This window comes from Abramis brama, assembly GCF_963993115.1.
Source record: "Abramis brama genome assembly, chromosome: 5".
NCBI lineage: Eukaryota > Metazoa > Chordata > Actinopteri > Cypriniformes > Leuciscidae > Abramis > Abramis brama.
In genome coordinates this window covers 24,884,001-24,900,021 of record NC_139967.1, presented here as the reverse complement: position 1 = coordinate 24,900,021, position 16,021 = coordinate 24,884,001, and the positions used below count along the sequence as shown (strand labels likewise).

Here is a 16,021-nt window from a genome sequence, read left to right as displayed (position 1 = left end):
TTTTTTCCCTCAGCTCAACTGTCACGAAATCGCACGCAGAGGATACTGTGGGATATCATAGGCAATAAAGAATCTATGTTGCCTTCAAAAAACTGAACAGATGCAACTACTACCTTAAAGGGATAGTTCACTTTAAAATGAAAATTCTTGTCATCCTCACCCTCAAGTTGTTTCAAACCTTTATGAATTTCTTTTTTCTGCTGAACACAAAGGAAGATATTTTGAAGAATGTCAGTAACCAAACAGTTAACTGGAACCATTGACTTCCATAGTAGGAAAAAAAAATTCCAGTTCCAGTTCCAACCAATTATCTGTCAGCTTTAAATAGTTTATTAAGTGGCCAGTCAACAAGACAAGAATTAATAAATGAGATACTTATAAATCTACAGAACATTGGTTTAGTTCTGAGGGTGCATATGTGGGAGTAGGCTAAATGAAATAGTCCACTGAGTAAAGCAGAAATAATAGGAAAAATGAAAGAACACATGACTAGAAAGTGGCAAGAAACAGCTGTTTATTTAGGCTAGGCTGTTTTTTGAACAATGACATGTAACATTAGCACATTTGACTGTTTGTGCCTCAACTATTCAATCACAAAACACTTGTGAAAAAAGTGAAGTTCATGCATACTTCTTTACTAGAAACACATCTCACATAGACATTTCTAAGCATAATCATATAACCAGTTACCTGCTAATTTATATTCAAAATGTAATTCTCTTCATGCTGTCTACTATACATGCAGTTTTGGTGATATTCTGTTTATAGGATAATTTGATATATGATTATAGGATAATTTGAGCAGCTGACAGTTACTGCTGAAAATCACAAAATGCTAATTTCATTCTTCATTAAATGAGAGGCAGACCATGTTAATTAGCACTGGATTAGTTAACAACAACAAAGCTGTTAACGTAAAAATAAAAAAAATAATCCAATAAGCACCAAAGATAATGAGACCAAGGAAACCACCGAAAACAACGAAAACAAGAGCAATAAGCCAACAAGGGTAACGGGCGAAATGGTCTCTGGGTAGATTTCGATTTCCACCATCTTCTGCAAGAATGAAAGACAACTTATATAAAATATAATACCATAGGTTTTTGTTTTATTCCTTCACATTCCTTCATTTATTTTTATAGCTATAACTAATTACGATATTGCATAGTAAAAGTGAACATTTTACTGAAGAATGAAGAATGTAAAGCTTGGAATACTTACTAGTCAAGAAATAATATGAAGTCAGATTCTGGAAGGGAAATTAATATATGAATATATTTGTGTTAATTACAATAAAACACACATTCGTCTTTCACTTTGGACCCTTTTCACACATTTCCTGGTTTCAGAAGCGGAAGTTATCATGAATGGGTAAACTTCTGTACAGCAAATATGATCATTACATTCCTGATTGTTGCAATAGCAAAAGAAAAGAAAAATACACGATAGCTTTTCCACAAGTTTCTAAACGAGAAAAATATCTAAAGAGATTGATTACAACAGTCAGAAGAGAAAAAGGTGTCAGATTTAGCCTATCTTCCCTCCCTGTATTTATGTTGTATTTATTTTTTATAAAAAAGTATAGTGTTACAAATGTACATTTAAAAAAATGGAAATATAAAAGCTTTGCTAGATTTTTACGTTTTAATAACTGGAAACACATCATCGCAGTTTGTGAAAAGTGTCCATGGTGATCAACATGCCTACCTTTAAATTGAGGTGCTGTGCAGCTTTAGCAATTGCATCGTCATTCTTCTGACATCTCAGTAATTCGTTATCAAAAATCAGACAGTCCACTGCAAATATGCCATGTCCCTTTATAGCATTGTTGCTGTCTGGGATAATTCTCTCAGGGTCAAATGTAGAATGGAGTATCACCATGATGACTGGCTTGAAACCTGTAGGGCAGTGGATTGTTAATTGGATCATTAAAAAATAATAAAAAATTGGTTAAGTTTAATTAATTATGTTTTATTATTAATCTGGCTTCACCATTTGTAACTTGATCAATGTACTTCATTGCAGCGTCAATGTCAGTTCCAGCACGAGAAACAATGGTGCAGAAAAACAGTATGAATTGACATCGCTCAGGGGAATTGACCTCCTTCAGACCAGATACTTTATTACGAAGACTTCTCTTGAATTCATCTCCAACAGAATCCATTGTCTGTACTGGGTCCAAAATAAGAGGGGAAAGATAAAACAGTTGAAGAACAGAATACAATTTAGAATATTCAGCATTTTAACTAGTTACATCTTAGCCTTTCATTAACACAAACTTTCATTAAAATGTTATTTTATTAATCAATTCATTATCCTTATGCAGCCTCGTTTTCATTCCTGTTAAAAAATAGTCTAAATATGAAATGTCAGCATTTTGAATGCATTTATGGTCAACAAATTACATTATTGGCAGTTTATTGTATGGATCTACTGCATGTTTTCAAATGGATGATTTTTTATCTATAATCTATAATTTATCTATCTATCTATAATTTTTTTTTTTTGCTCTCTCGTTTTAATTGCTGTGTAGTTACCTCTCTGTAAAATCTTGTTCTAATCTTTATAGCAGGAACAAGGAAGCAGCACTGGGATGTGGTCAAATGTTCTATAAATAGAACCTATTATAGTGTGATTTGTTTTTTTTTAAGTGCTATAGAGGAGGCGAATGTTGGAGAGCTAATGAGAGCTAAAAACCTGGTTATATACGTGGTTACGTATATACGTGGTATAACGTGGTTATATAGCCTATCACAGATGGACTCGATGATGGAGAGATCAGATCATCCTGGCTGTTGTCAGACTCCTTGTACATACAGAAATCTCACTGGATTATTACAATTAGTGGCAAAAAGAATGTTTGGAAATGTAAACTGATATTTCCTACTGACACACTACAGCAAAATATATAAATAACTGACTTAAAACCATTTTTTGGGGGGACGGGGGGTGGGGGATATTAACATGCTATTTTTTCGCTTGGAAGTCTTCTTATCTTTCATGCTAGATTCCCATGAAGGATCTGGATCTTGGCGAGCTGCCCTGCTTCTGCTTCCTATCCCACTGAAAATTAACTGGGATGATCTCGTGGTTGTACTGTAAAATGCATCCCCTGACCAAGTGTGTAAGATATATTAATAAAATGAATTAATAACAAATAAGTAGGCTAGGTAAATACAAACAAGCTGGAAAATGTGCCAAATTTCACTTTTCCCAGCTGCTCGCGATGACCAGTCCGTGACTGCCTTATATTTAGCACATTTATTATAGGCTATTAATAATAAAGACTATGGCACTTCCGGTGAAAAAGGTCATCCTCTATGTTCAGTCTTTTAAACAAGACAGTCCATGGCCACACCCCCGTGCTACAGCCCACGACACAAATTACAAGACCAAAACTGGAAAAAATAGAAAATTGGTTAGATTTCCTGGCTTTCTGAAGTCACAATTTAGCAAAAGTATCTACTGATGAAGTAGCTACACAAAAAAAAAAAAAGAAAAGAAAAAAAAAATGAACGTCTAATTTTCATTTTTAATTTTTGTATTTGCATTTTTGGTATAAAACAAATCTGAAGCGACACGGACCAATCTTACAGTATTTCTGATCTATATATCATTTCGGCTAAAACACTTGTGGAAGATTTCCATCCATTTGTATTTTACAGTTCTGTGATAGGCCTATGCACTTTAAAATCTCATTCACAAATAACCAGGTAAAGTTCCAGTGGGATAAAAAAATACATAAAATAAGGCATAATGAAGGACAACAGCTACTTACTGTACTTCATATTCTTCAGAGGCTGAAAGGGCTGTGTGAGGTCTGAGCGCTGAATCCTGAGTCATTGAGCAAAACTTTCATTTTTAGTTGATTCAAGCTTAATGTTCTTTCAGTTTCGTTTTGACTCTAATGTGCAAATAAACGTCTAAAAATCAGTTACAGCACAATAGGCTGCATGCGTCTGTTTTATAATTACTACTACTACTGCTACTGCTTAGGCTACATAATAATCAGTAGCAGAAAATAAATATTTTATTAAATCATTTAATAGTTAGCCTATAGTTGTAAGTTAAGGTGTGTAATAGCCTACTGTATGGATTTTAACAAAAGATTAATTGTGTTACTTTATTATTGTATAGGCCTACTCAAGTTCTCTTTCATACCAGGGGCATAGCCACGGTCCCGTGCTCCCATGGCAGCTGGCATACCTAAAAATGGATGCAGAATTATTTTTTATAGTCTCAATAAAAAATGTTTTACTAAACTTGGGCTATTGTTGTTTACTTTAACCCTTTCACGCGTAAGTTAAAAATATTTTAACTGACCCCTTGTTTCCATGGCGTTGCGTCATGATTGTCACGTGAGACACCGCTAGAGAGCCAAAGTCCCTCCATAGACAGTATATAAACTGGACACAGCGACCCCATTGGATTCAACGGAGACAAGTGAAGTCAATTAGAAGCTCTCACTTCCTGATGGCTGAGCGTACTGCGCAGACTCAAAACTGAGCTTGACGACGTAGATGTGACGTGAGCAACCCGTCTGTCTTCTAGTAGCTGTGCCAAGAGAAATCTGAATCATTCCCTTCCGAAACTTGCAGAGACGGAGAGTGTGAATAGGAGGTGTCCATGAGCTAGGAGCAGGAGCAACTTTTGCTAAGTATTCTGATTAATTACTTTGTCATTTTGCCTCCACGTCCCCCCGATTGCCCGCGAGCTTCTCCTCCTGTCCATACGGTAATCTCTCTACTGTGCAACAGAGAGTCGCGTGATTATGACGCAATCGTTAGCCTATTTTTACAAAAACTGCATCTACGGGGCCATAACGTAAGCTATAAGGTAATGGAGCCTTTTATACATTTTCGTGTTTCTTTTGAAATAAATAATGGACAAATGGAGTCTTTAAACGCCTCAGATGTAAAGTTATTTGCTGTCAAAGTGACACCAAAATGAATGGGAGTCAATGGAATGCTAAAGGTGGGGGTCCGCTAATCAATGGCGGCGCCCGGGGAAGCTTCAATGTTTTCCGAAACACTGCCCATCTGGGTAGATGCACCATAGGCCTATTTCACAAAATGGCAACCGAGACCGGAAGTAGGGTAGCGATACTTCCGGTCGCGCCGCCGCCCGCTACGATCACCATTCATTCTCAAAATGGACTGTGAACCATAGATATTATATAGAGACTAGATTCCCTATTGGCCGCTGGGCACTGAGAAATGAGGCCGCCATCTTAAACCGGTCGTACTCCTAGTTTCGTTGCGTGGCAGCAGTTAAGATGCCAGAGCACTGTGGATCATTTTCCTGTTCTAATCGGCGGACCATCGCAAATAGGGCCCGGGGGATTACTTTTAACATTACCGTACTATTGGTTGTATTTTGTGAATAGAATATTACCAGATAATTGAGAAGGAGCAATGATCTTTGATATTACTGTACTGAAATCGTAGCCAGCTAATGTTAGCTAGGCAATGTTTACTGCACCAGCCGGTGTTCACCCGGCATGGAGAGGTGGGGTAAAGTAATAATTACAAGAGCTTCTCTGTTATTTTAGTCCCGTCCGAACGTGCCATCTCAGTAATAATTACAGACAATGTCAGTAAAGATTACGGCGACTTTTACCTTCTGTAAAAAGGTCCGGGAAAATTACCTCAGGTAACGTTTATATTAATAGACGTGCGAATAGACCCTCTGTAAATCAAGTAATTTCGAGTTTAAAAGTAGTTTCCTGTGGATTTTCAAGAATTGAGACGCTTGAAAAGGCATTCAGTTGCGTTCTAGACACTGGGAGAAGTCTCTCCCAAGTGTTTTTCACAAACCATTCAGATCAGAAAGAAGTTCGAAAGCACTTGTTAGAGGCACGAAACTTACTTTTAGCGTTAGGTAAGTGCCTATTACCAACACAATCCAATCTGAAGTTAATTCATACATTGTTCGACCGGACATATCTGTTTTATATAAATATAGGTAATTTGTGTTTGCGCACGTGATATCAGGAAGCAATGTAATACACACACGTTTCTTCAACTTATTAAAATATCTTACTTTACTGCAACTATCTGTTTCTGCTTCTTTATCATATTTATAGTGTGTAATTTATAAAATACCTTATATCCTACTGTACTGTTCTCGCTGAGGTGTAACAACTCCAACTAAACAGTGAGCTAAACTCTCTCTATTCATGAACATGAAGAAATCCAAAGTTCCTTGTATGCAGATTTATTTTCTTCACATTGTACTGAATCCATACATATGAGATGAGTGATGAGAAATGAGAGAGTGAAACTAGAAAACAGCAAAATACTGTAATTAGCTAAGCCACTTAGCTTTCATGAACATTACTTTTACAGCACAAAATCAAATGCTTAAAAGTTAACTTAGTCAGAACAAGATTATATACATACAAGCGATGCTTCTGCTGGGGAATCAACGGGCAAGATGAATTTTCTCTGACAAAATGACTGTCTGCATTTTTAACCAGTCTGCCGTTTCTATCGCGTTTCTAATGCGGTTTTTCTACTTCCTGTTTTAGCTCAGTTAACAAACGTCAAAATAAGAGTCTGCATGAAACTGAAAGTATACCAAATTAAAAGCATAAAAATTAAACTTAAATGCCTGAAGGGCAGAACACTCCCCGTCTGACCTTAAAGGTCACTATTAACTATCAAATGTCTCCGAATCTTCAGTCTTTGGGCAGAAGAAGAACTACTTCTGACACTGGTCTCAAGAACACCTTCGCAGAACCTTGATCTGATGTCCTGAGCTCCACCTTCCTTACTTTGCTGTCTCTCCCAGGGAAGACAGCTGTGATCCTTGCCATAGGCCATGTGTTACGTGCAGCTTGACTGTCCTTCAGGAGCACAATGTCCCCTTCTTTCAGGTCCCGTTGAGAATCTCTCCATTTCTGGCGGACTTGCAGGGTGGGGAGGAACTCCTGACGCCAGCGACGCCAGAATCTGTCAGCGAGAGCTTGGACTTGTTTCCATTGTCTACTGAGAAGATCCTTGTCTGTGAAGTCTCCGAGCGGTGGGGCAACCCCAACCTTCTGGGTAAGTATCATTGCAGGAGACAATATGAACGGTGACTCTGGGTCAGTGGAAACTGGAATGAGAGGCCTGCCATTGATTATCGCAGTCACTTCCATCATGAGTGTGCACAGGACGTCGTGGGTAAGTTGGATGTTCTCTTGAAGCAGAATTGCATCGAGGATCCGTCTTGATAGGCCTATCATACGTTCCCATGATCCACCCATATGGGACGCATGAGGAGGATTAAACACCCATGAGCACCCTTGTTGACTCAAGAAGTTCTGCACTTTGAAGTCAGGTTGTTGTCGGCTTAATCCCAGTTCTTTTGCAGCTGCCACAAAGTTTGTTCCGCAGTCCGATCTTATCTGCTTTGCAGGTCCCCGTATGGCAAAGAAACGTCTCAATGCATTGATGCAACTGGACGTGTCTAGGGAGTCAATGATCTCGATGTGCACGGCTCGGGAGCTCATACAGCAGAAGAGCATTGCCCACCTTTTACTTTGGGCCTGTCCACCTCGTGTACGCCTGGAGACGATTTGCCATGGTCCAAACACATCCACTCCTACATAAGTGAAGGGTGGACTTGTGTGCAAGCGTTCTGGAGGCAAGTCTGCCATAAGTTGTTCCTCTGTTCTTCGGCGTAACTTCCGGCACACTACACATTTGTGCAAGACAGAGGCAATAAGCCGTTTTCCTCCTATGATCCAGAAGCCCGCTGCTCTCAGGGCCCCTTCTGTGAAGTGGCGGCCTTGATGCTTTACCTCTTCATGATACTGTCGCACCAACAGCAGAGAAACATGGCTGGTCTTGGGCAAGATGATGGGGTTTTTTTCCTGAGTGCTCAAGTCAGTGTGTTTTAATCTGCCACCAACACAAATCAGATCACCTTCAAGAACAGGTCTGAGTTTGTGAAGAGAACTGTCCTTGGTTACAGCTTGTCCAAGCTCAAGAACTGCGAGCTCTTTTGCATAAACACCTTCCTGTGCTGCTCTGATGATGATGTGTCTCGCCTGAGACAACTCATCCGGAGTACGTGGGAGGTTGCAGTGATGCCATCCCTTACATTCACTGGACTTGTTGTGTCTGTAAGCACTGGCTATGTGGATGAGTAGGGCAATAGCCCTGGTGAGGGAGTGCATACATGAAAACCGCTGAAACCGCGTGGTGGTAAGACCTCGGTTTTGAGTCTGAGTAAGAAAACTACTCACTTCAGGTCGTATTTCCATGTCTGATTCTGGGTTGACAAGTTCAAACATCCAGCTTGTATCTGTGTCAGATGGATTTGGTTTGTGTAAAAAGGCTGGTCCAGTGAACCACATAGTCTTTGTCAGTTGGGACGCAGGAACTGACCTGGATGCGTGGTCAGCCGGGTTGTCCTCTGTGTTGACGTAGAACCATTGGTTAGGCCTTGTGGATTGACAAATTCGGCGGACTCGATTGTGAACGTAGACGTAGAAGCGTTTTGTCTGATTGTAAATGTAACCAAGCACAACCTTGCTGTCACAATAGAACTTGATCTCATCAAGCTTCAGGTCCAGTTCATCTTGGATGAGCTCGGCGACTTCCACGGCTAATACTGCGGCACACAATTCCAACCGAGGAATGGTAGGTTCGGACTGAGGTGCCAGCTTAGCCTTCCCTAAAATGAATCCTACTTCGACTTGTCCCTCAGCTTGAATGGTCCTGAGATATGCCACAACTCCAATGGCTTTTGTGGACGCGTCGGAGAACACACATAGCTCTTTGTGTACAGCATTGGAAAGTGACGTTGCTGTGTATGAACGAGGGATATGCAGCTTACTTAAGTCATGGAGTGACTCACGCCATGCTTCCCATTGCTTCAACTTTTGTTCTGGAAGAGGATCATCCCAGTCGCATGTGTTGACACTGAGTTCCCTCAAGAGACTTTTGCCTTCAATAATCACCGGTGCGACCATGCCTAAAGGATCGAAGACACTATTCACCGTTGACAGAACTCCCCTGCGAGTGAAAGGTTTCTTGTGCTCTGAGACTGTGAATGTGAAAGTGTCTGTCGTTGTCTCCCACAGCAGTCCCAAACTGCGTTGCACTGGTGTAACTTCACCGCTCAAGTCAAGGTCTTTCAGAACTGCTCTGTCCTCTGGTGCAAAGGCCTGAAGGACAGCTTCACTGTTTGAGGCAAACTTGTGAAGCCTCAAATTCGATTCACTGAGAGAGGTCTGTGTTCTCTGTAGCAGACTGATGGCTTCAGCTTCAGTTGGCACACTGATGAGCCCATCATCTACGTAAAAATGATGTTCAACAAACTGGACCGTGTCTTCTCCGTATTTGTGTGCACCTTCATGGATGGCTCTCCTTAGTCCGTAGATGGCAACGGATGGTGACGGACTGTTGCCGAAAACATGGACCCTCATCCTGTAGTCGATAATGTCCTTTGACATGTCATTGTCTCTGTACCACAAAAACCTTAGGTAGTTCCTGTGGTCTCTGCGGACAAGAAAGCAGTGGAACATCTGCTGTATGTCAGCGATCACTGCTACCTGTTCCTTGCGGAAGCGGATCAGCACCCCAATGAGTGAGTTATTGAGGTCTGGGCCTGACAGAAGAACACCATTTAGAGATGTGCCGAAGTACTTTGCGCTGGAGTCAAACACCACGCGGATGCTTCCAGGCTTTTGCGGGTGGTAAACTCCGAAAGTAGGCAGGTACCAACACTCTTCATTCTCCTCCAGTGGAGGAGCCACTTCTGCATGTCTGTTGTCAAATATTTTCTTCATGAATTCTAGAAACTGGTCTCTCATCTCAGATTTTCTCTGCAGCGTTTTCTCCAGGGAGGCAAAGCGAGTGAACACCTGTTCGCGGTTGTTGGACAAGCATTGACGGGGAACTCTAAAGGGTAGAGGAGCGACCCAGTTGTTTGACGTGTCTCTATACATTTCTTGGTCCATGATTTCCAAAAAGATTGTGTCCTCCATGGACTGGGCGGGTTTGTTGTCGGACTCAGTCTCACTGAAGACATGTAGTCCAAGGGCCTCCAACGATGCCTTGTGTGGTTTGTTCTTCTGCTCCTTGCCATGGGACACATCTTCATTCAGCTTCATGAAGCCTTTACATGGTCTGAGAATAGAGGGTCGGCCATTCTCTAGCACACTTGTCTTCAATGCACTTACAGCTGGTTTGTGTGCATTTCCTAGGCACACGTCTCCTACCAAGACCCATCCCAAATCCAGTCTTTGTGCAAAGGGGGCGTTGTGAGGTCCGCTCACCTGCTGTCGGACTTTATGGACTCTCACAATGTCTCTGCCTAGCAAAAGGAGGATTTCCGCCTTGGGGTCGAGTTCTGGTATGTGTGCTGCTACTCTTCGTAAGTGAGGATGGTGACGGGCTGCATCAGGCGTCGGTATTTCAGAGCGATCAATGAAAATGTCATTACACTCAATTAGCGGTGGTAGCAATAGGCTAGTCTGCCCATCAAGCGATTCGACCTGGAAACCCTCTGCCTTTCTGCCTGACGTCTCAACCAATCCGGCACAGGTCTTCAATGTGTAAGGGAATGGTTGGCCCTTGATGTTGAAAAGCTCGAAGAAATCTGAACGCACCAGTGAACGGTTACTTTGATCATCCAAAATAACGTACATGTTGGTTGCCTTTTCACGTTGACCTTGAGGGTATATTCGTACCAGACAGATCTTCGAGCAGGATCTTGCTGTACGATCTGGACCACATACCTGGGTGCAGTGTGAGGAGATGGCTGTGCTGTCGCTAGCATGTTCCTCTTCCTCCCCGCCATTATCTGGTGGGGGTGTAGGCCTTCTGTAGACTTGAGGTGGTGGACCTGGATGCATAGCAGCATGATGTCGTTCACTGTCGCACTCCAGGCACTTTACTGCTGCTTTACAGTCTCTTGCAAGATGACTAGCTGATATGCAGCACTTGAAACAAATTCCATTCTCCTTGAGAATGCGCTTTCTTTCTTCAAGAGTCTTCCCTCTAAATACTCTGCATTTCCTTAGCGAATGTGGTTTGTTGTGAATGGGGCAGTTTTTCTCTGGCACACCGGGCTTTCTCTCAGGTGAGTTCGCAGGTGGGTCTTTACCTGAAGAGATGTCTGTCTTTGTAAACGGACATTTTTCTTCCATGATTATTTGAGACTACCTTGTCTGACTTCAGTCCGTTGTTGCTGGCGTATAGAAGCATGAAACTGGGATCATTCCTCCGGCGTGCTTCGTCGCAGATGAAATCGGCAAAGTAATCGAATGGGGGGAAGTAACCGTTGTTATCTTCTTTAAATTTTGAGCCAACTGAGAGCCATTTCTCCTGTAGCCCGTGAGGGAGTTTCTCCACGATGGGCCCAATGCCTCTGGCGGTATCCAGGTAGGCCAATCCTGTGAGGTAACCTTCTTCTCTGGCACCCTGTATTTCCATAAGAAGATCGCCTAAGTCTCTCAGCTTCCCATAATCTTTGGTTGATATTCTTGGGAATTCATCCAATCTCTTAAAAAGAGACTTCTCCATTACTTCAGGCGCAGCGTAGCACTCTTGGAGGCGATCCCAGGCCTTTTTAAGTGCTACATCTGGGTTCCCGACATGCACAGAGCGAATCCTTTTGATGTGTTTCACAGACTCTGGTCCGAGCCATTTAATGAGCAAATCTAACATTTCAGTAGAGGTGAGTCCTAAGCCTGTAGTAGCATTGCTAAATGATGACTGCCATGCTAAATAATTTTCAGGTTTATCATCGAATCGGTAGAGACTCGTACTCACTAAATCACGACGAGCCAGGTATCGTGCCAGGTGTTCTGTTTCAGGTGTCACGCTTGGGTTGGATGAAGCATACACAGGCACGTATGATGGCGCTGTTGCTTTAAGTGGTGATTTGTGAGGATGATGTGTTGTCTTGGGTTTTGCGGGGTGTCCGTTGTCTCTAGCAGGTGTTGTGTGAAGTCCACCGTCTCTAATGGGTGCTGTATGATGTCCATCATATCTTACCAGACCTGTATGACCTCCATTAAGTGGTGTGCTGATGTGGGTTACATCCCTGAATTTAGCATGGTTGCTGAACAATGGCTTTGTCAGCGCTGTGTTATACTCAGATGGTCTGTTATGGGTTTCAACCTCTTCTTGCCCATCCACTAACTGTAAGTTGCGTTCTGCTGGAGGATTCCATGTGACGTAGCTTCCTTCTGACCATGTTGCATCAGGTAATGTTGCATGGGCAGATGGTTGAGTTTGTAATACGTTGTGTTCAGCTTGTGCTTCAACATATTCATTAGTGCGTGTTACAATTTCATTTTGTAAATTTGCTTGAGAAGATACATCGTTCTTGATTGAACCTTCTAGATCTAGTTCGGCTGCTTCTAATGCCTCAGCTTGGGCAATAGCTGCGGCTGCCTCTCTTTGAAGTTCAAGTGCGCCTAGTTCGGCTTCCAGCTTTGCTTTGCCTAATTGTAGCTCTGCTTCCTTCTCTGCCCTTTGTACCTTCAGCTCTGCTTCTTTCTCAGCAAATGCTGCTCGTGCCTTCGCCGCCTCTGCTTTAGCGCGCGCCCTTACTGCTGCACTCGATGCCGATGAGTGAGAGCTCCTTGATTTTCTTGTGTGCGCAGATGCATTGTCAGTCCTTTCAGATTCCATTTTACTCATCTTGCTTATCTACTTGCTTCTCAAGACGTTGAAAACTCCAGCCGGATTGCGCTTTTTCACTGTACTGTGTTTCATGAACATTACTTTTACAGCACAAAATCAAATGCTTAAAAGTTAACTTAGTCAGAACAAGATTATATACATACAAGCGATGCTTCTGCTGGGGAATCACCGGGCAAGATGAATTTTCTCTGACAAAATGACTGTCTGCATTTTTAACCAGTCTGCCGTTTCTATCGCGTTTCTAATGCGGTTTTTCTACTTCCTGTTTTAGCTCAGTTAACAAACGTCAAAATAAGAGTCTGCATGAAACTGAAAGTATACCAAATTAAAAGCATAAAAATTAAACTTAAATGCCTGAAGGGCAGAATACCTACATCACATATTTTGATTTTGGACGTCTGGTCACTTTATGGGCCCTATCTTGCACCCAGCGCATTTGACTTTGTACAACGACGCATGTATCATTCCTATTTTGCACCCGCGCACAACAGACTTTTCCCTCCACAGACGGTAAACTAGCAAATGCATTTGTGCTCCCGGGGGCGGTTCAGCGCAAAGAGGAGGTGTGCTCCGGCGCAAACGTATTTTGCAGGTTTAGAAAACAATTCCGCCACTGACCAGGAAAAACCTAGTCTAAAGTCATACACGTTGCTTATCTCATCTACACACAGATGCAGCAGTTCTCATTTTTAGAAAACCATACATTATTACAAGGAAAAATATTAACACATGAGGGAAATCATTGTTGTGTCCATGAAGATGTGAAAAAATAGGCATAAATCTAGCTTACACATTTACCCAAATTATTATACACCTGTTTAACCCTCTGGGGTCTAAGGTGTTTTTGGGGTCCTTGAGATGTTCTGACATGCCCTGACATTTGTGCTTTTTTCAGTTGCTTATAAACATATTAATGGCAAAAAAAATTACACACTATTTAGCACAAACAGGGCTACCATAATATGTGAGCAAGAAGAATGTACATGTTTGCATTTTTGAGAGAATAATGTTTATGCATGGTTATTGAAAAAACTAAAAACTAAAGTTTCTGAAATAAGGCCACAAAACACATACTAAATATGTGTCAATATGTGTCAATATCGTCGCCAAGAGTTTTTTCTTCAAAATGATGTGAAAATCATCCTGCCTAATCATTCACACAATACACAATACAACACAATACATTGATTCAAAGTTTGCAAAGCACTTTCTGTTTGGAAAGGCAATATTCGAGTGGGCGTCAACGATCCAATGACACCATCATGCATATTTAGTGGTTCGCACCTGAGGAGACAATGGGGCCCGCATACTTAATGAGCCATTCATTCAGGTGTGTCACTGAGCCACAAGATTGCAAGAGCAACAGTTGGAAGCATCTCAATTTTTTTATATTTTTCCACAAATTGTGCTTGCAAATTGGCCTATAATATCCAAGGAAAACATGTCTAGTAATTGTGCAGTTAATTCTCATACTGTATTTTCAGTTTTGGAATATTTATCCTCTCCCCAAATTTGTCACTATTAAAACACAATAAAAATTATTTAAAGAAAAGGCTTATATTTACCTTTTAATAGTTTGTTTACATCTACCATGTAAATATATATTTTTATTAAAAAGGTTACAATTACAACAACAATTCAAGTGTAATCTTTCTTTGTAAAACCTAAAGTATACATTTTATCATACATATTTCAAAGTTAAGGATTTGATTGATTATTTGATTACTTTATTTTTGACAAAACATAGTATATTTAACATATGAGCAAAAATTGGCAAACAAAAGCTTATTTGAGGTGGCAGATATTTTACAGTAAAAATGTATAATCTATCCAAAACTAATCAACGAAATGTTGTCTTTCATATGTCTGTAACATAGGTCTTTCGGTTTTATTATAAGAAATATAAATGTTAATTTGCAGTTTAATACGTTGCTTATACAAATACATTTTATTTCAACATATTTCAGTCGATTTTTACTCAGTATAGCAATACAGTTTGCTAAAAGCAGATCATTCATTCACACACAGAAACGCCTGACTGTAACGTTGTTTTTATGAAATATTAGGGCATAAATGCAGTTTGCAGTTTAATACGTTGCTTATACAAATAGCCTACATTTTATTTCAACATATTTCAGTCGATTTTTACTCATCTCAGTATAGCAATACAGTTTGCTAAAACATCATCATTCATTCACACACAGAAACGCGATTTAAATTTAAACGGTCTTTTTGCAAGCTGTGGTAAACAGCGCGCATCTCTGCCGTTCATTCATTCACAAACAGAAATGCTATTCACTTGAGAAGGAAAAAAAACTTACTACAGTATTCCTCAGCTCAGTCGGATCCTTGCTCCTCGAAATACCCGCACTTCTGATGTACATTTTCCATTATTATTATTCCTCACAGCGCTGCGAGACGGTGTAAACAAGTACAATGTTAAACTTGTGTTTTCTTGAGCTGATATGGCGGCGTTCACAGTGTTTGCGTGGATTGCCTCAGTAATTTGCCTTTGAATAGCGCGCGCTCTCCGTGGGTCACTTAAAAATAATTAGATGAGATGAGAACGACTGACATCTCGCTCTTTTCTTACAGATTACATGAACTGAGAATATTTGTTTTTTATATAAATTACTTCATTTAAAAGAAGAGAATTCAAGCTTCATGCCTGTGTGTCTGTATGTCTGTTTGACTGAGTATTCGCTGAGTTATTGTTCATTTTCGGACGCGTTTCAGAATGGACTACACTGACAGAGAGAAGGCAGAACTCGCTTCGTGTTTATTTTTCTTTATTTGGCAAAAAGCACAACACTTTGTTTTTATTGTGAGTATACACAAAAATAATACACATTTAACAGGATTGATTGATGTATGAAACTGGGTTGTAATATCAAAGTCAACAGAGTATTTGGACTCTCGTTTGAACTAATAGGAAAAAAACCGAGCAAATCATGCCGGCGTGATTGCCGACCTCAGAGGGTTAACCGAAGCTAATTTGGGTGTGTTTCTCCATCCCCAATGTCACTTCTCTGTGTTTATGGCCCTGACGAGAACGTCGGTCTCCTCGGATGTGAACCGCTCCTGGCGCGCATCTGGCAAATCCGCCGTCATAATATCAATCCGCCATGGAACAAGCGTGCCTGCTCTTAAAGGGAATGTGAGATGTCACTCTGATTGGTTTATTTCACGTTACGCCCAAACCACACCTATGAATAATGAACCTACTTCAGACCAACCCATTTTAGATTTGCGTCGGAGTCATTTAAAAGAGTCATTTATCCCGCCGGTATAATAGCAACAGCGCCCAAGACCCGCCCACAAAGTTACTTGCGTTTCGTGCTTGATACTTGCATTTCAGATCGTTAAAATAGGGC

General features: G+C 40.9%; 1 protein-coding gene across 1 annotated transcript in view; it reads right to left on the bottom strand.

The window, feature by feature from the left end:
- Positions 1–723: 723 nt before the first annotated feature.
- Positions 724–16,021, bottom strand: part of LOC311083311 (uncharacterized protein) — a 50,902-nt gene continuing 35,604 nt past the window's right edge. Inside the window, exon 6 of the transcript XR_014606270.1 lies at positions 724–816. The gene's annotated coding sequence lies outside the window, so the exon portion shown is untranslated. The remainder of the gene's footprint in view (positions 817–16,021) is intronic.